Raw genomic sequence first — 21,122 nt, 5'->3', positions numbered from 1 at the left:
AGAACAAGATAACAAAGGCACAAAGACAGAAAGTCTATGTCATAGGAAAAAAAAAATACTGAGTAGTTCTTTGAAGAGAGAATGGAAAAATATTGGAGTTGTACAAGAGTAGGAGTGCTGATAAATGCTTGAGAATCAAAATAAGTTTGCATAAGGAGAACCATATAGCAATTTAAAATGCTTGTTTGGAAAAAGGAACGGTATGGAAAATTTAAAACAGTATATCTTCTAATTCTAGAAACTGTACTCTTAATTTTTTAGAATTTAAATACAAAATTGTGTTTACATACTAGCTGGATTCATTTTTATTATCCAGTTCAACTAAAATCTGTCTATAATTATAAAGTGATCATATATTAACATAAAGTAAATTCTTTTATAGCCATTAATGGATTTCTTAATAAGGTTTTTCTGACATCTATAAATTTATGGTACAGTGAAACTAAGTCCAGACAGATCTGATTTAGATATCATTCAGCAAAGGACACTGCTTGCCTCGTCTGCCCAAATGTATACCAGTTTGCAAGTTACAGATTTTACAGATTTTTACAAATTACAAATATGGGTTTGGCCCACAAATTCAACAATATCTCCTAATGTCAACAAAAGAAGGTTGATAACTGTTGATGAGACACTATGGAATGAAGAGATTATAATTTAATAAAAAGAATAAGTGGTTTATAACAACAAATTCTAATAATACGCAGGTATAGTCAGAGTGAAGTTTTTTGTTAATTATCTATACCTTCTTACTTAGCCATTGAAGACACCTTAACCCAACTGACCAACAGTTCTATAAAGATCCTTTTGTTCTTTCATCTCCTCTTTCTGCGTATCATGATAATTTATATTCTACATAGGGTTTTGCTGAAGCATGTCAGACTGACCATTTCTTTTTATCGGAATTAATGAGGAAATTTCAATATCTCCCAGCAACTGAGAAAACAATTTAGCCGGATGGATCTGAGTTTGAGTCCTAGTCCTATGTCCTTGGGAAAGACACAGTTCCTGTGATCTCAGGTTCCTCAATGCAAAATGGGACTGTCTACCTTTCAGAGTTGTATGAGGACCCCTTGTGCAGGGCCTGATACAGAGTAGGTACTTGAAAAATTCTTTTTTCATTTTTCCCACTCTAATTATTCTAGGTTTAATCTTAAGCCTGCAACAATTTTTAATCCAATCAAATCCAACAGATTTTATTAGCCCAATTTCCATTGCTCTGTTCCTATAATAAATTGTTGACACAAACATCCATACCAGAAAGGAAATTCTGGCAGTAAGGGTCTATCAGGTATATACACACAATTTACAAACCCTGTGTACATTTTTTTGCCACAAGGATGCCTTCTGCTGTAGCGGCAGTAGGAGTTTCATCAGCACCCCTAACTTATGTGGAAAATCTTCTAGGCTGAGTGCAGCCCTGAATACAACTATTAATAATAATGTCTTTTATCATATTTAGTGCATCTTTGCTATCTTAGCAGAAGATGAGTTCCAAAGCCGTTCCTTTGCTAAATTCTGTATTAACAGTATTTCATTGCTTAACTATTTTAAATCTATATATTTACTAGCAAGTGTCACCAGGAGTTTCCTTGTCCCTTGAAATCTATTAAGATAAACTGGAACCCTATTCTATGCCCATGTATAAATAAGAATCTTTGCTAAGACTTATGAAAATTCTCAAGGGTTTACATCCAAATGTTCTGGTTCTGGTTCTGGACTCTTCTTGCACAAGTGCTATGCAATCCCTTCATGAATCTCAAGCTAATAGTTTTTACTAAAATTATGTCATTCATGCAAGATACATGGATGAAGCAGACCTAATTAAAGACTTTGGTGGGGGTGGTGGAGTTGAGAGAGATTTACACTGAAGCAACAGCAACAACTGCCAGCCAGACATTGACAACCATGTTCTTTAAAATCCTTTTGGCTACCATGCCATCTGGCGTTTTTCATTGGCACTTTGTTCCATAGCGTGCCCATACTTCAACCATCTCACTCAGTCCTTCTCATCCCACTTTATTTTCTCTGATCTTATTTTCCCCATAATTCAGTCCCTTGAATTATTTCAGTTTTCTAAAGGAAACCATTCATGACTTACATCATAGTGAGGTTTTTTTTTTTTTTTTTTGAGACAGTCTCACTGTGTTGCCCGGGCTAGAGTGCCATGGCATCAGCCTAGCTCACAGCAACCTCAAACTCCTGGGCTCAAGCGATCCTCCTGCCTCAGCCTCCCGAGTAGCTGGGACTACAGGCATGTGCCACCATGCCCAGCTAATTTTTCTATGTATATTTTTAGCTGTCCATATAATTTCTTTCTATTTTTAGTAGAGACGGGGTCTCGCTCTTGCTCAGGCTGGTCTCGAACTCCTGAGCTCAAACAATCCACCCGCCTCGGCCTCCCAGAGTGCTAGGATTACAGGTGTGAGCCACCGCGCCCGGCCCATCATAGTGTTTTCATGTCTTGCATATATAGTGAGATCTAAAGTCCTCACTCAACAAAGGTAATTAAATTCCCAAGAAAGTATTAGCCTCACCTTCTGTGATAAAAGGCACACTCGAAAGAGTTTGTGCAGTGGGCACCATGAAGTGCCACCAGGATCCCTTCCAGGACAGAAGGACTTCTTCCCTAGATACTCATAATGTTGCTGTGAGCCCCCAGCTGTCAGCCTTCTTCAGGACTCGGCTCAGGTGGAGACAGTCTCCTTGCCCAAGGTCGTGCTCCCATTCTAGGGGCAGCCCACATCTAACGACTGGTATATATGGAAGTATAAAGGCCTTGGCCCCTGGCTTAAACTCACAAACTTGGATAGGCCATATCAGCCTCCGAGCTCCCTGTAGTATCAGCTGGCTGGGCTGAAGTCTTTGTTGTGACTATGTTGCAGCTCAACCTCTCCCTCTGCTCCATCCTGCTTTCTTCCTGCTATAGACTCAGTGTTTGTGCCCTCCCCCAAATTCCTGTGTTGAAATCCTAATCTTCAGTGTGATAGTGTTAGGAGCTGGGGCCTTTGGTAGGTGATTACGTCATGAGGACACTTCTGCTCTTATAAAAGAAATCCTGAACATCTTCTTTCCCCATCTCCACCCGTTGACACAGTGAGAAGACAGGTGCCTATGACATAGGAAGCAGGCTTTCTCCAGCCCCCGACCATGCTGACACACTGAGCTCAGGCTTCCAGCTTCCCAAAACCTGAGACATAAATTTCTGTTGTTTGTAAGCCACCCAGACTGTGGTATTCTGTTGTGACAGCCTAAATGGACTAAGACACGTCCCTTCCTTTCCACCATTGTTAATCCAGAGGCCACTTTCTAATAAACTTCCTGAACAGAATTTTCATCTAGGAGTCTTCTTCCCCGGCACCTTAACCTGCAACAGTCCATTAGTTAAGAATATGTAATAAATAAGGTAAAGATGTTTGAGAGGGAAGGAAACAATAACAACTGTAGGAAGAATAAGAGGAAAAGGAAAGAAGTATGGAAGAAAGTAACCAGGAGTTTCAACACTTACGAATGAAAATTTTAGCTGTGACATCTTGGTAGAATCAGTCTGGAAATAGAAGTGCGAGCAGCAACCGATGGAGATAAAACAATAAGAAAGGAAATGATGCAAATAGACAAGTTTCATTACACTACAGAAATATTTCTCTATAGCAGTCAAAATGATATAGGAGGTTTAAATTATCTTTGGGTTTCCAGCAGTTTTGAAGTATACAATGTTATACTTCCATGAGACGTGATTTTTGGTTCATTGATTACAAACCCAAAGATTCTTACGTCTCGTCTAACTATAGAAGCAGAAGATAAACACCTGATTATGAAAACTAGAAATAGTATAACAACTTATTTGCACAACAATTCCCAAAAGACATTGGCTGTGGAAATCATTGAAAGATATTTCCTTGGTTTTGGTCACAGTAGATTCACATCTGGCATTTGGTCAATCATTCATTAAATATTAATTAGCATAATTTGTGCAATTTCAATGCTTTTTTTTTTTATCCTTTGAAGGGTTTAAAATATGCTATTCTGGCATATTGACTAAGGTAAAGACACTTGAAACACAGCAGGTGCAAGAAAAATCACTTTGACCTTTGAGCTGTTTCTTAAAAAGCAGAGGATGAAATTCCCACGTGAAAGACGTCCTTCTATACTTGAAAGATGCAACATCTTTATCCTCCAGGATGAGAAGGCGAAACTAAGAGAATTCTGTACAGACATTACTGAAATAGCTCTTACCTTTTAAGGCTTCCCACATAATTTAGTGGTTTCCTCACAACCTACTACTCTTTGTCCAATCCAGCAGGTAAGTAACTGTCTCCAAGTGCTTCTTTGGGTCTTCATGTCCTTGTGAGGGCTCTCATGCCATGTAAAACTTGTATTGTGCTTTTCTCCTGGTAATCTATGTCATGTTGATTTAATTCTCATACCCAGCCACGGCCATAAGAAGATGGAGGTAGAGTTTTTCACCCCTACACCTTTTTATGGGGAAAATGGAAAAAAAAGGGAATCTTCAAAGGATAGTTAGGTTCTTTCTTACTGATCTGCAGATCACTTACAAATTTAAATAAATTTATTTTCTTCTCATTTCCCTTTACCTTAAGCCTGAAATAGAAACAGTAAATTAAGTCCAAGAAAAAAGCTCTTTACTTCTCAGCATGCAATTTCCTTCCAAATAAAGTTATCAGTTAACTTCTATTAATATAAAAAAAAAATCACCATACTAGTTAACATTTCCTGAGTCTGTAATTTCAGTTTTTTCAAATATATAGAATAATTTTCAAGTGTACAATTTTAAAACTGAGTTTTGTACACAGAAAGCTATAGCTAAAACATGCTACATAAATTTGGTTCTTAAATATGCCAAAAGTTTAAAAACCATTCAGTGACAATGCAAGGATTTGGAAATATTATTAATTTTGAGAATAGTAACATGGCTCAATGAAGACATAATTCTTTTTTTCAATACACATTTGAGCCTCTGTTACATGCTAAGCATTGTGTACAAAGGGTTCCAGAAGGAAATGTGGCCTCCTTTCTAATCAGCAGGAGCTCACCTTCTAGTGTGGTGACTAAGAACAAGTTAAGAATGGTAACAGAGTCAGAAAAGTACTGTACTAAACCTATGCACAGAGAATAAAGACAAGAAACGACCTAATTAATCCTGAGGAATGGGGCACGATCCAGGAGCCCTAGTTTATGGAGCGTAAAATGATGAGTTCATCATACACAGGTGTGAAGCGAACTGAGTGAAGAAGACCAGGATGAGAAAAAGGAAGGAAATGTGTACAGCTGGAAGTTGTGAGGGATCCTGGTGCATTATGAGAATGGCAAGTGTGTCTATGTCATTGGACAAAAGGGTGTGTGTGTGTGCTTGTGTGTGTGTACTTGGCAGCTATAGTGGAAGAAAAACAGTTTTTTCATTAACTGTCAGAAGTTCTTAGTTGGAAGGAATTCCTGTAACCAAAGACAGATTAACAAGGGAAAAATAAACAGAAGTTTACTAGCATGCATATTTCATATATATGTGGGCGACACCCAGGGCATGAGTAATTCTCCAAGAAGTGGCTTTGAATTCCAGTTATATAGCATCTTCAACAAAGTACAGTACATTTTTAGAGAAGTGAAAGACACAGAAAAAGGACTTTGTGTCTTTAGGGATTGCAACTTGGGGGAAGGCAAATAAATGGCTGATAAAGGCTATTAGCAAAGCTTGTTGATGCTGATTCCTCCCAGGCCATCTCTAGGCCCAGGAGAGTCTAAAGTCATCTGCAGTGGTTAACCTCTGGTCTGCCTGGTATGGATACCTTTTATCTTTGTAAATCTATGTCCTGCTTTTAGGCAAATAGAGGGAGGGCAGAGAGCTTTCCTGCATCTACTTCTTCTTAATTGCCTTCAGCTCAAAAATCTTTTGTATTTGGATGTGGCATATTCTGGTCTCTTATAGTAGCAGGTGAGTCTGAATACACATATAGGAAAACACTAACTTAAGGGTCTTGTATGCTTTATTAAGAATTTTAACTCTATCCTGAATTCACTGGGGGCCCAAAGATATTCCAAAAATCAGCTACCCAGGAAAGATAGAAAAAGTTTGAGGCTTTGGAGATTATTTGAGGTTAATCTGTTTCATACTTACGACCCTGAGTTAGTATAGGGGTGTGTCCTCCTAATTCTTCCAATGGCCCTGGTAGCACACGACACAGAAGGCCAGGCCTCCTCAGACAGCCTACAGCAGAGAGTCTCACATGAGAATCACCTGAAAACCTGCTTTCATCAATCCGAAAAGATCTCTGAATATGGGCATTTTTAAAAACTCTTTCTGTGGCATTAATGGGCAGCTAAGACTGAAGCCTGTTTCTTTAAGTCATGAAAGGTAAAGCATAGAATGTTTGAGGTTTTTAAGAATGGGAGAAAACTGAATTGCAACATTCAGGTATTTGAGATGTATGTATCCCCTCAGGGTCTAATGCTTACGAGTTGTCAGAGGTTAGAATAAATGAATGCATTTTAAAAGGCCTATGAGCTAAAGAACAATAATTAAAGTCAGGGTTGTGGTCTATCCTTTCCCCGGGACACTCGAAGCACAAGGTTTTTCAAACATCCTCTTTATTTTTTGCATATATGTGCCTTTGCTCTCTAGAATAGTGTTTTTCAAACTATTTGCATGGAAACATCCTAACCGTGCCTTGAAATTGCATTGCCGGGTCTCTCCCCACCCCCGCCCAACGTCACTTCCAGGCAGGAATGGACACATTTTTTATTACTTTACTGAATCACTGACCACACTAGGTCTGCTGTCCTTGCTGAACTGTGGCTTCCATAAAGACTAACATCCCTAGAGTCCCCCCTGTGCTGCCTAACAGAAAATGTCTGTTGAATAGCTTTGAGTACATAAAGAAGAAAAAGAAGGTTGTAGGTTTCATATTCAAAGATGCATAACGGCAAGCTGGTTGAGCAGAGAGCAAAGGGGATGAAGGTCATTTTAAGAAGTATCTCGCTAGACTGAAAGAAGAGATACAAAAAGGGTTGAAACAAAAAGAGCATTGACTGTTATACAATATTGATAGGGAGGCAACATGACACATTTCTACCTGTGCTCTAGACTTGGACCGTTTGCGAATTGAGTGAGAAAGTGTCAGTGGCCCCTTAATCCTGGTTTTTGTCGGCATGAAGGCTGTGTGGAATATCTGGGTTAACAGGTCCTCGGAGAAATTCTCCATCTATTTGTGATCTAAACAATTACTTGGTGGAATTCAGAATGGTTCAAATGCAAATACAGTACCGCTATCTGCTATTTTATGGTTTCTACTGAGTCGGAAGCTTTTTTTTTTTTTTTAACTTGAGACTTTGGGAATCACAGAGAGGTAAAAGAAAACCCAAATATTCCTTATATCACTTTGGATAGGAATAGCAGAGAACAAACAAAAGCAAGAACAAGACCGCTATGTGTGGTATATCATTATTCCATTTATATGCCTGAAAGCATAGGTTCAGACTCAGTCTCCCATCACACCCATGGAAATTGGGCATTTTTCTATCACATCCACACCTATTGAGGTGGATAACTCAGATAAACTTGTTTTAGGCATTTTGTCTTTGATTTTCTTTGTAATTTATTACTGAAGCTACAAATATCAAAGCCGATGTATTCTTTCCTTTTCCGTACTATTAATATATGTTCTGATTATGTTGGGCGAGAAGTAAGAATATTCTATCCTTTTTTAGATTATCAACATCTACCATTTGAAGGTTACTTATTTTGAAAATAATACAAAATTTGTACCCAACACTGTTTATAATATGCTACAGATTACAAGCCTCTGGGGTATAACTATATTTGTTAAAAATGGAAGACATATAGATTAGATATTTGATATTCAAAATATACAAACCTAGCAGGCAGCATATAATCAAACCTAAGTCTTCAGATTTTATTTTCTACAAAGTCACTATATTATTAAGGATTACGTAAAACTGAATAAAGGGCCAGCTTTTTATTTTGTTCCACTTTCCTGCTTATCTGATTTTAAAATGAAGTTAAGATGTCAAAGCCACTACTGAAGGAGGGTAAGAGTGTGATTTGATTCTGCCATAGATACACTGTGCAACCACGGAGTAGTCTTTTAACCTTTTTGAAATTCTCATGCACTATGTCAAAAAGGACCTTAGAACCAGGTTAATAAGATCACGTCTGGAGAGTGTTTTAAGCTATTTTATTCTCAGAATGGTAAGCAAATGTGAGGTTTTATTAGCATTATCATTATCATTGGCTTCAAAGGGAATTTGGCTTTCAGAGCTCAGTGGGGTGAAAAAAAGATTAAGAACCTGGCTGGTGGTGTTTAAATAAATGTCAGGGTTAGGAATTCAAGGAGAAGCAGAAGAGACAGAGGGAGAAAAACCTTGTTTCATTGAGATGTCAGTGATGAGAGCCAGCTGGAGCAGGATTGAATCCTAAATAAATTATCAGGGCAAAACATACATGTGTGTGTTTCTCTCTCTCTCTCTCTCTCTCTTCCCTCCCACAGTCCACACACATACACACAAAATCTTTTAAATTCATTCCTCTGTTATTCAATCTAAGGTATTACTCATCTCCCTATGTTAAATTCAAAAGATAAGGATAAGTAAAATCACTCTAATTGTACTTCTGACTGCTTTTCTTAATGGATGTGTTAATGGAATTTCCCTACATGTTTAATGTTGCATATATTAATGAAAAATATAGCAGGCCACTTCTGTTAGATTAGTCCGAAACATTGCTATTTAGTCCTAAAATGTAATATCTCTAATCTCCCAGTTTGAAATGGATGGTAATATTAAGAGGAAAATCTTCACATTTTATGGTTGCTGTCATCCTATTGTAGTGAAATCAAAAATGACACGTTTTTAACATAGTTTAACATTTGCATTTTTTTAGCTCAGCTGAGAGGAGGAAAAAAAATCTGCCTCGTATATCTAATATTGCTCATTGAAATGTAAATCAGTAAACGACACATGTAGAAATAAATGGACAAACAGCAGAAAAAATAAAAATGTATTACCTCCATGCAGCCATTTGTCTTCTGATAGCATGAGTAAAGCTTAAGTCAGATACAATTAAATGGACTGAAGCTTTAACAGTGACTTTTGAACTGCTTGAATTAACAAAATCAATCCTCATAAATTAAGCTATCAGTGATCTATGATACAATTAAGTTCCGTAATCAAAAAATGCTACAGTGCATGCAGTGTCACTTGTGCTATTTCTAACACTGAATTTTAACTACTGCTGGCTCACTCTTCCTGCAGGGTTGTGTAAAACTCCATCTGGCACACTAGACACTGACATTATGATACATGGTTTCTTTTCTATTCTTCAATTTAGGCTGACATCTGGTGGTCCAGGGGAACGACAAGCAATGCTTCTGAATGTAAACCAATTCACAAATGTAGCTTTCTTCGCTTTTCCCTTTGTCTTTCTGAAGTGCTTGAAATTGCAACCAAACCAGTTAATTACATGGAAGTTCACATAGAATAACAATTTAAACAGCGGAACAATAAGGGTGAAGAAAGTGACCTTCGTGTGATGAATTATATACATGCAAGTATATCGAACTCTGCAGTGACTAAAAAGCATCAATAGAAAGCACCATATATTGGCCAATTAGAGCCACTCAGAAAGGGTACTATTTAATGGCACCACACTGGGGATTGTAATGGGAATGTGGTACATGTAAGATTTCCTTCTTTCTTTCTCCTTGTCAGAATAGTTGGAGGGAGGGAAATGAAGGGGCTGAGAGGAAGGGAACTACTGCGTGTAATCAGAGAATGATATTTAAACAGGCATAAGGTAGTATTCAAAAGCATTTATCTTTCATTTTTCTTTGGGAAGAAAGGGACACTTCCAGCAGTTAGCAGCAGTCCAGATGGCAAAACACATTGGGCCAGAAGCAGGAGCAATTCAACTCTCCCTATGCCTGGGATTTAAAAAAACAAACCTCCAAATACCTCCGATTAATTTACTGTGGTATATTCCACTAATTACCAAATGGTGGAGGAAAAGAATGACACATTGTCCACCGGATGACTGTCATACCATTTGTACAATTTACCAGCACAGAAAAAGAAAAAAAAAGCTCCTCTGATTTTTCTCACATTCAGCACTTAGACACACCATTCTATAGTATTTTGACAATGGAGAGTCTTAATAAATGGGCATTTTGGTGTTTAGATTTTGATTTGGTTTTTTTTTTCATATCTTTTGTAATATCTTTTCATATCTTTTATAATATCTTTTCATATCTTTTATAATAAATAGCACAGGAAATAAATATAATACTTGGATTGACTTTGATCTTTACTTATGAAAGGTTCTAGACTGAAAGGATTACAGGGAAAGGTCCCTGTTATGAAAAATGACCACACATAAAATAAAACAAACAAACAAACAAACAAAGGTTTTAACCTTGTCCATGAAAGGCTCTTTTGAGTGTTTGGTTAGGTCTCTGTTTGCACTTAACCTTGTGACTCTGAAAAGGTTATTGGAAGGAGGGCCAATTATGTTGGTGCATTTGAAATATGGCCAGATCCTCCAGGAGGTAGATTCAAGCTGCCAATACCTAATCTCATAAAAGTCACTCCAAAGTTCAAATGAAATTGCTTTTAGTTACTATAAAACTTACTTGAGTTAAAATGATTACGCTAAAGTTAAAATGTTTCCACCTGCTCTTAGCAGTCTTTTCTCACGTTTTAAGGGGGAAATTTAGTTCAGTAGTCATAAGATCTCTCAACAAAGAAGGATTTTATTTTTTAATAAACTCACTATTATATAAAGTTTTAAAGAAGAAGAATAAATATATATTCTGTAAGAAAAGTGCCTGCTCAGAACTGTCTACAAAAAACCATCAACAGGAAAGGCAATGCCATTCTAGTACACTTTGTGTAACTACTCTATTTATTAAGAGATAGGGCAGAGAAAAACTGTACTGTGATTTTAGAGGTATTCAAAAAGTCTCTCACAAATATCTTACATTGGTTGATAATGAATTGCTCTCAAAATTAGACATTGGTTCTTTTGTCTTTGGGCTATGTGGCCTCCAAGAATGTAAATATTTTCCCAAGAAATCACTTTTAGAAATATGAATCTCATTTTTATTAGTCAATTTTTTAGAATTTTTTTTTCACAAATGTAACTTCTATTTCCTCTAGCTATACCAGTCTAGGTATAAAAATGGTGCCATGTTAAGAAAAATTAAAACTATTTCTTTGGAAACATAATATGGTATCTTTATCTTCTTCAAAGACTTTACCACATATTAGGCAGAATCTCAAAGATATTTATCATGTATACAATTGTATAAGTCCTCCATTAGGAGACCTCCATGTCTAAGTAATCCACATAAAACTTCCTCATCGGTTCTACCAGTGCCACTTCCCACTGCCACTTCCACCATCACCACTGTCACCACTCTCCTTGCTGATGTGGCCGGTGCCAACAAAACCACAAACACCAGCGTTAGACCTCCTGACAAGAACACTCCATAGTGTGGTTTCTCATTGGAGCACAATGGCAAAACATCTCTTCTAGATTCAGACTTAGATTTCCTTACTTCCTTTCTCCTTTTCTTCCTTCCTTTCTTCCTTTTTTATCAAGAAAAATGTTGCTCAACTAATAAGTGTAGACATTAAGCTACTTATATGGAATGAAAATACAGTTACCACAGAATTTTGTGATATGGTCCCAATCTTTTAAAAATACAGAGCATTCTCAGAAGGAAGCAGAGTTCTATAAAAGGTCGAGGACAAGAGCCAAGAATGCATCTTTCTCCTTCTAGTGGAGTGGAGCTAGATTATTTTTTGGTAAATATTGTATTCCTTAGTTGGTGCTAGTTTATGTTGGGTGATAGTTGGGTAATCCTATTTGAGGATCTATTTCTTAGAACTATACAGACCCATTTTTGAAGCTTATAAACAGATGATCGAATAATAAAATACATGCTAGGTAAAATATAAAGATCAAATAATGCAGTTATGTTTACATGTATGAATTATATTAGTGTTCCTCTTATTTTTCTCAAATCTTGTATAAAGCATGTTTTACAGATGCTACCAGTAGTGCGATCCTGGTAAAGGAAAAGGAGAGAGGGTATCACTGTATCTAGTACAGTGATTTTTCACATTCCACCCCCCCAAATTCTCATGAAATTGTGGGGAGGGGAGGACAATATAACAGTTTTTTCAAAAAAATTATTCTTAAAATAGCTTCATTACTTTCTACTATAAGATATGGAAGTGGAAATCTTGTTCCTATTCCAGGTATATCGCTTTGCTGTAGATAAAAATAGTAATAAAATAGAAAACTAGTAGCATAAAATGTTAAGACAAAGTAGGAGACTTATTGCGGATAATACATTTAAAGTTTGGTTTTAGGCAAAAATACAGGGAATGTGTTTAAATGTTAAAGAGCATCTATAATTTATATACTTATTAATGTAGAGAATGCTTTTATTTTAAAATAATAATCATTGTTTCTTTCTTTATGCAACAGGGCCCTTTAACAAATGAAATTCAATCTGATATTAACAGTTAGGTATTAGGGGTCTATTCCAGCAATCTTAGAGCACTTTCTGTAGCTTTAGCAATTGGACCTGCTATATGCTTTCGGTTTTATTAATAAAATACTAAAAGGGGATCCTTGTTTGGGTCCAAGGCTAGTCTATATATGTATGTCATATACCCAAGGTGGCTCATCTTAGCTAGCAGGTTCCATTTCCAGATGGTTAGCTTGCGTAGACAGTTAGATTAGATTCCTCTCTTGTCAGATAGCCAAGAATTTCTGGGATGGTCCAAAATTTGTGTTCCAGAAAAGCAATAGCTGGACGAAGACAGCTGTCATGGCTGCTGAAATTTCCTTGATATAAAGGGAGCAATTGCTCTCTTTGGTTGAAGCCTGGGTTTTTGTTGTGATTGTGGTTTTGTTTTTTTTTTACCTGCATAGTCACAGCAAAGATGAAAATGGTTGGCATTTGTTTATCTCCTTTGAGAGCCAGTGCTTTTCCTGCCCAGCTGTCTGTCGTTCCAGAAGCCATCATGCATGAAGTGACAGCAGCCAACTCGCAGTGTCCTCGACTCATTCCTGAACAACTTTTCCTTTTATCCTCTTTCATTTCTAGATGTCCACATGGCCTCATTCTGGATGCCAGAACCCAGCAAGTGAGTCAGACAAAGGCGGATTAAGATTTCCCAAATGTAGCAGTTGAATAGCAGCAGCTAATCTTGTCTTACACATAAATGGCAGTTTGAAAAACATAAGTGATTTACTTTCTTTCCCTTCTCACATAGATAACCTGGAATTTTCATATCTTCAGATTTTTTTTTAAATCTCCAGGTACTAGAGATAAAAAGATAACTAAGGAATTGTCCAAACCTTACTATATGATGGGATAATATTTCAAGAGAAATATACAAAGTACTGAAAAATGGAAAAAGCTGAAGCTGCCTAAGCAAGAGAATGGAATTGGTGAAAGTGGGACTTACAGAATGAGTGTATTTAGTAGGTTGAGAGAGCAGCACGGTGTTTTAGAAGGAAGAAGGAAAACCCCACCTGTGGAAGTAGGGGGCAGAAGAAACAAGAGTGGAGGGCAAAGCCAGGAGGTTTGTATGATTGCATACAAAATTGAAGTTTTATCCTACAGTTTTGAGAAACTGCTGATAGATTTTAAGCAAGCAAATAGTATGATCAGATTTCCAGTAACCTGGAAGATGAGTTTAAATACATACCAAGGGCTGAGAAAGCAGGATTATTGCAAAGGGCTGATTGAGAGATGGAGAAAGGCTGATAACAGTGGAAAAGAAAAGCCAAAAGCCACAGATGAGAGGTATTTAGGGGAAAATATACATGTATTTGGGGGTGGGGATTTTCTTTCAAAGAGCATCCACAAATATGGTACCAAGCCTGTATGCATTATATCATTTACCTGTCAAAATGCAGAAATTGAAGCAATAGATATAGCACCTGGACAGGCAAGTTCAAGGGGCAAGATAGGAACGTAGAACTTGTTCAAGGAAGAGAAGGGGCATCTGAGTAGAGCCTGTGGGAACAGAGCAGCAAGAGCGCAGCAAATTCACTGCTGTGTGCAGAGAAACTCAAGTGTGAAGAGCATCTACTTCCCAATAGCTTGGTTGCATTGCTGTTCTAATAATTTCTTGGAAAATAACAGCTAACATTTCTATTATTTAAGCTTTAAATATGGACTGTAACAGTTCTGGATTCACTTTATTGTGTTCTACCAAAGAGGAATATGAGACCAGGGAAGTCAAAATCAAGTTATTTTCCTGAGATTCCCCAGCCAGCTAGATTTCTGTAAGCACTACCACTAGCCTTGTGCACTGCCCAGTCTCATGATCCTAGTGGACATTTTTTGGAAGAGCAGGTTCACAGGCCCTCAATGCTTTAGAAATACAATCTTTATAAGCAATTTGTGAGAAATGAAAATGAATTAAAATACATGATTTTATATTTTTAATACTCAAGTATGAGATAATTCAAAAATGAGATTTCATTTCCTTTTATGAAGCCAGCAATAATCCTCCATGTTGAATTTTATAGCAATAGCCTTTTTGTTAGAAATAATTTAAAGCTGACATTTTAAACTTCTCTTAAAGTATGAAACATTTTTGTAACCTGCATTCAAATTTTTTCAAAATGAATTGCAGGCCGGGCGCGGTGGCTCACGCCTGTAATCCTAGCACTCTGGGAGGCCGAGGTGGGCGGATCGTTTGAGCTCAGGAGTTCGAGACCAGCTTGAGCAAGAGCGAGACCCCATCTCTACTAAAAATAGAAAGAAATTATATGGACAGCTAAAAATATATATATACAAAAAATTAGCCGGGCATGGTGGCGCATGCCTGTAGTCCCAGCTACTCGGGAGGCTGAGACAGGAGGATCGCTTGAGCTCAGGAGTTTGAGGTTGCTGTGAGCTAGGCTGACGCCACGACACTCACTCTAGCCTGGGCAACAGAGTGAGACTCTGTCTCAAAAAAAAATAAATAAATAAATAAAAAAATAAACAAAATGAATTGCAGATTATTCTTTCAAAATATTTTTATTGGTTTATATTTTGATCTGAAAACAATAGATTATATGAATTATTTTAAGGTCTAATAAAAAAGTGGTTCTTTTCATTAATATTTATACCTCACACACAGATTATTATGGATAAACTCAGGTTTTCATTGACATTAATGTGAGTAAAAATCATGATTTGTTTTGGAAACAAAAGTTTTAAAAAAATTCCTTTTATTTTAATAACTACTGCTTAACTAAGCATCTAAATGCAGCCCATATTGCTCCATTTATTATTAGAATTATAGATTTTACCCATATCATTAATTATTAGCATATTAATAATAGTTTCTATTTAAAAGGAAATTACTTTTTCTCAACTCTAATAGAGTATATAAAATATTTTTGGGCTGACCTGCCTGACAACGGCAGTGAAGTAGTATTAGCATATATCTGATTATATGTTTATAAATGTAGTGTTTCTCATTGCTAGCCTTTAGATTAGTCCCTAATCAGTGTGTAAACTGATGTCCGGATAACTCCTCTGGGTTACTTATGATGAAAATTAATTTTTGTTACTCAGCTCTTACTGAAGATGCAGTTCCTGCTGTTTAAAATATACTTATCAATTAATATATTTATTATCATTGTTGTCTTTCCCTCTAGGAATATCAGTGAAAGTCAAAGGATACTATCTCATTTTTAAGTTTTAATGGTGACATTACTAAAAATGCACACTTATATGGAAGATTAATTTCATTAGCCAAAAGAAATTTGTTACTGCTATACTTGTTACAGATTAATATCTCTTTAGAGCAACAATTTATATTCACTTAACTCAAAACTATTATGTGATCCAAGGCTGCATATTGATCTTGAGGGAAGAATATTTTATCCAAGTTATACTTGGAATAAATTCACTCTTTGCTATTTAAAGAAATTTTTTATTGTAGCCAAGTCCCTTTGATACAAAGAGGAAGTGGTAAAATTCACAGTGTACCAATTAGAAAAGAATGATGTGTGTGGACTGGGGGTGGGGGATGTCCAAACCACCTAAGAAACAAAAGAAAAAAAAGAATGAATTGATTCCAGTTTAGCAGCCAGAAGCTGAAGGTGCAGACATTTAGGTTTTTTAGACCTTCATAATATCTTTTCCCTCTTTTTCTGGTAAAAGCTGGTAAAATTTTTCTGGAAAAATTTTTCTGGCCAAAATTTATTTTAGGAAATTGGCACAACCCTATTCTGTGTGGTCTGGGTAAGACTTGAAATCTAGCCGAGGCAGGGGCAGTTAACCCAAGTAGGTGAATCAGACTCTCTCTCCTCTTGTCAAATCTCTCCAGCCATTAAATATTGATAGGAAAGGTTTATGTATAGACAGAGAAAAAGTAATCCTTGATCTAGATGCTGTGGCAGACGTAAATGGTAGGATTGGTTAATCATAATTTTATAATTCATTACATACCTGGTTAAAGTATTATATGGAAGAAAGTGTACTAGAGTATGAACTTCATCTTGTTTCTTCTCAAGGGAATAAAGATTTTCTTGAGTTGCAAGGGAATAGACCCTCAAATTGCAGGCTGAAATTCTGGGAGCAGCTCTGTGTTAGTCGGTATCATCGTGAGCCATCCTCTCACCCACAACTCTATGTGTGTGAGGTCAGCTAGTAGGGACAGGGCAGTGGACAAAGCTAGAGCTAGACGAGATGAAGAATGTGATCAAGTTGCTGATGGAAAAACTATGGGTGAATTATAGTGGGACAATGCAAGAAAACACAGAATGTTTTCAGAATATAGAACATAGACTGCTGTTGAGCAAAAGCTACAGAACTTCAGTTCTAAAGTTCTCCAGTACTTAACTACTGACAAGAAGTATATTGTAAAAATACATCTGCCTGGACACAGACAGCCATGATTTTTTTCCTTTACCTATGGCTGCTTGGTAAAGCTAACAACTTAATTTAAAAACATCAGAAATCACCTCTAGAACCTTACTGTACTTGAATATTATAACATTTTTTTAAGAAATATGAAAATCAATAACAATGAGTATTAATGTAACTATTCTACAACACTGAATTTCATAGGAAAACAAAATAACCTAAATAATGGAAAAAAGTGGAAAAAAAAAAGACCCAGAAATCTTAATCTTAATAATGGCATGGGATTGCCAATCACCCCCGAGGACTTCCTGGGTATTGGAAGTGAGGTTAAAGAGTATAGTCACATTGCCTCCACACAGCAAACTGGAAAAGGCCTGTAATGCTCACCATTAGCAAAATGTCCAGTGGCAGTAAGATTTGTTTCTCTTTCTGCAGGTATAATATCACAAGGCATACCCCAGTCTCCTTAACCCGAGAGGAAGTCTCACTATATGCCACAGCCTTCAGCCCTATATACATCATTAAGTGGAAGAATTACAACTATGTTTCTGTGTTCTGGTCCCACATAGTAGCCATTACTTCCCTTCACCTCAGTGTTAAAGTTTCCCACAATTTAAGGTTTCTTGCAAATGACATGGGTAGCCTGCAATTGCAACGATCTGATAACCCCTTGGTTAGCCACTCTCTGTTAATAGCTTTTACATATTGTTTCAAATTTGGCTTTCAGCCTTTCTAACATATGCACAGAGAATGTGGATACCAATAATTATATCTGTAATTTTCTTTTTTATTCATTTGCCACCTAATACGAAACTGTCACCCCTTGAATTCCCGTGTTCTTTATTTGGTATTCAGCTTGACCTTATTTTGTTATGTTCATAAAAGCTTAAACTTCATCTGCATGGTCCTTTTCCTGATCCAGCTCTGTCAGACCTTTTGCTGTATTTCCTCTTCTCAGACACTTTTACCTCTTGCTGCACTACCTTCCATCTGGCAAATGGCCCGTTATGACTTTTCCTTATCAAGACTGGCATGCTCCTTTGTTCTGGAGCTTCTGTTCTATGTGTACATCCTGCATATATTAAAATAATTGCAATCTCCTTAATATCAATTTTGGCAGATTAATATTTCTGTTTTTTCCTGATGAAACATAAACATGAAATGTGAATGGGCTGGATGTCTGTGAAAGGTGCTAGGCTAGTAATAAATAAACCCACTGATGAACATCAGCTTTAGTGTCTGCTAAGTTCTGATTGACTGACTACAAATACAGCTAAATTTGTAAACTCATTATAAACTATAAACTACTGTAAAATATACTTCATTACTCTTGCTTAGAAAATTTTATCTAACATTCAAAAACTGCAGCTATATAAATAACAAGGACAAATGTTCAATGCCATTAAGAAAATATGCAAATGAAGTAAAAATGAAAAAATAACTTTAAAATTAAAATATAAGAACTAGATTGTCAGATAATTTTCGCTGGTTATCCAGACCACTAGATGCTAGAAGCTAGGTTGTTGTGGGGTTTTTTTTCCCCCCTTTAAAAGAAGGTAGAGAGAATGCTTTGGAATTAAGTTCCCTATTCTTTAATCCTATCATTTTAGACACTAATGGAAAGGAACTTGTTTCCTTATTAAGGGTTAATATAAATAACTCAGACTTGGGTTTCATTCCTCTGCCATTTGCTAGCTTTTAACTTTAACCACATCATTTAGCTTTTACCATGCCCTACTTCTTCAAATTTAAAATAAAAAACTTAAAGTATTTGATATTCTAGTGACAAAACTGTGACGCCATGACTTTACCACATCTCTTCTTTTCTATTTCCTCTCACTTATTCCTAATTCTCTAAAAAAAAAATCTCTGGTTTCTTTCCAGCCAATTAATTTGTTTTGTGACTATTTTTTCAAATCTATAAAGTTATCCACTTTTAAATTAATTGTCATTTATATATCTTTGTGTGTGCCTCTCAGACAGAGAAAGCCCACTTTCCGTATGTGTGCCAGCCAATACTGCACAGTTCAGAAAAAGCCAGTAAGGGACGGTCACCTAGATGACCTGTTTATCTTACATATTTACAAAGTGAGGCTCAGATTGATTAAGTAACTGATCAAGTTTATAACTAACTGGCAGGGTAAAGAATAGATTCCCTGATCTTTATATACATCTATTATATTTTTTGCTTTATGTTTTCTCTCCTTCTCTGGATTTCCTTCAATCTGTTAGTATTGGGGGGTTTGAAGAAAAATGTTAAGCTCTACTCTCATATTAATGATTCTATGGTCAACTTACTATGAGCTATGACTCTAAGCCATTTTTCTACCGGGTTTATGGGATATTTTTATTGTTTTCCCTCCACAATTGTCTTTATTGAACTTCATTCTGTCCCTGATTACTTTTTTTTTAATTTGACTATAGTTTCTTCCAATCTTTTTGACCTTAATCTTTCTGGGCCTCAGTTTCCTCATTTGTAAAACAAGAAAGTTTGGGTAGAATAACCCCTGAGGCACTTTTTACCTCCAAAACATCGTTTTCTGAGTTGGGACTAAATCAGTCTTTGTCTCCGTAATGCCACTTTTAGATTTAAAGAGCACGTTCTATATTTTACCACCCAGATACTTGATGAGAAGAAAGACCAACCCCAGGCCTCAAATCAACTCTTCCAGGGCACCATTTGTCACATTCTCCTGAATTGACACTAATGTATTGATCACCTCCCTATTTCTCATTTATATTCTCTGCAAGTGTTTTCAGTTTGGGAAACATTTGTCTATTTTTTACAAAATTTCTGGGTTAGATTAATTTTATGGTGTTTTTATTTTTAAAAATCTCCTGGCTTCTTCAAATTCAGGAATATACACAAATTCATTTTTGGTATTATTTTCCACTTTAAAAAAACTGCTTCATTGTTTTTCAACAAATTAAAAATAAATTGTTATCATCCAATAACTTCATTTAACCTTGCTATAAGCATCAATAGCAAACTTGTCTTCCATCCTTGTTAGACATTAACTTAATTAATTCCAATCTGGTTTTCTCCTTCTGTAAAATGTCTTTGAATATACAGTGCTATTCTGCTTACAGGATTTGGTTTCTATTGTCTCCAGAAAAAGACTATGATCTTTAATTTGCCAGCAGAGGGCACATACACATATTCTTTGTTTCTTCTAATCTACAAATAGGAAATTGCCACAAAAAAAAAAAAAAAAAAAAAAAAAAGCCACATTTGAGTTCTTATTTGAACTGAGTCTAATTAAAAAAAAAAAATACCATTACCCTATTCCACATTAATATTTTCTCTTAAAAGTCTAGCATCTGAATGAAAAACAAAAGACATGCAAATATTACTGTCACTGAACCAGAACATTAATATATCTATTTTTGCTCTGCAAAATTCGGCCGAGAATTTTACCACGCATTTTGTTCTGATTATATTTTGGTCTGGTGTTTCTGCTTTTGGTATTCAATTCTGGACCTAGAGTTAGCAAAGAAGTGATCACCTAATATTTATTTATTCATTTAGCAAAAATGTAAATTATTAATCTGTCTTTTAGCCTAAAGTTTACATAAACACATATGCAGACTATTAAATTTAATTGGATAGAGATTTCAATGTTTCTGAGAGAACATTTTTAAATAAAATAAGTTGGAGTAGAGCCATAAAAAGTAGTCTATTGACCATTTTGGTTAATGGCTGAAGAACACTTATGAACGTTTTAATCTACTGGCTGCTTCCCATGAACTGATAGAACCAGGGTGTTTTTTACACTGTCAGCTAAATGAGCACAGAAGAGTATCTGGAATTTCAACATTATGCATATGCATCAGGTAATTACATAATTGCAGATATGTTGTGTCTGCACACATCAAAAGGTTATGCTTTTAAAATGGAAAAGTGATGTCAAAAAGCAGAAGTCACAGGCTTATGTGATGATATTTATCTTCATCAGCCTAAATTTTAAGTATTTTTGATAAGCCACTGTACACCCTGGCTTGCACCAAAACCAATACCAAGAAAACTCACAAATGGTAGTTTAAATGCTACATCAGCTTTTAAAACATTCTAATGCAGCAGATCAAGATGACTGATAATCTTTACAGGTTATTCCAAATTTTATTAAATAGCATATGGGGAATAAGAGCCACAGTGATATTTTATTATTGAGATGTATCAATCAGGACACTTTGGACTTACTT

This window comes from Eulemur rufifrons, chromosome 13 (genome assembly GCF_041146395.1).
Source record: "Eulemur rufifrons isolate Redbay chromosome 13, OSU_ERuf_1, whole genome shotgun sequence".
NCBI classification, from domain to species: Eukaryota; Metazoa; Chordata; class Mammalia; order Primates; family Lemuridae; genus Eulemur; species Eulemur rufifrons.
Note: the sequence above shows the minus strand (reverse complement) of the source record.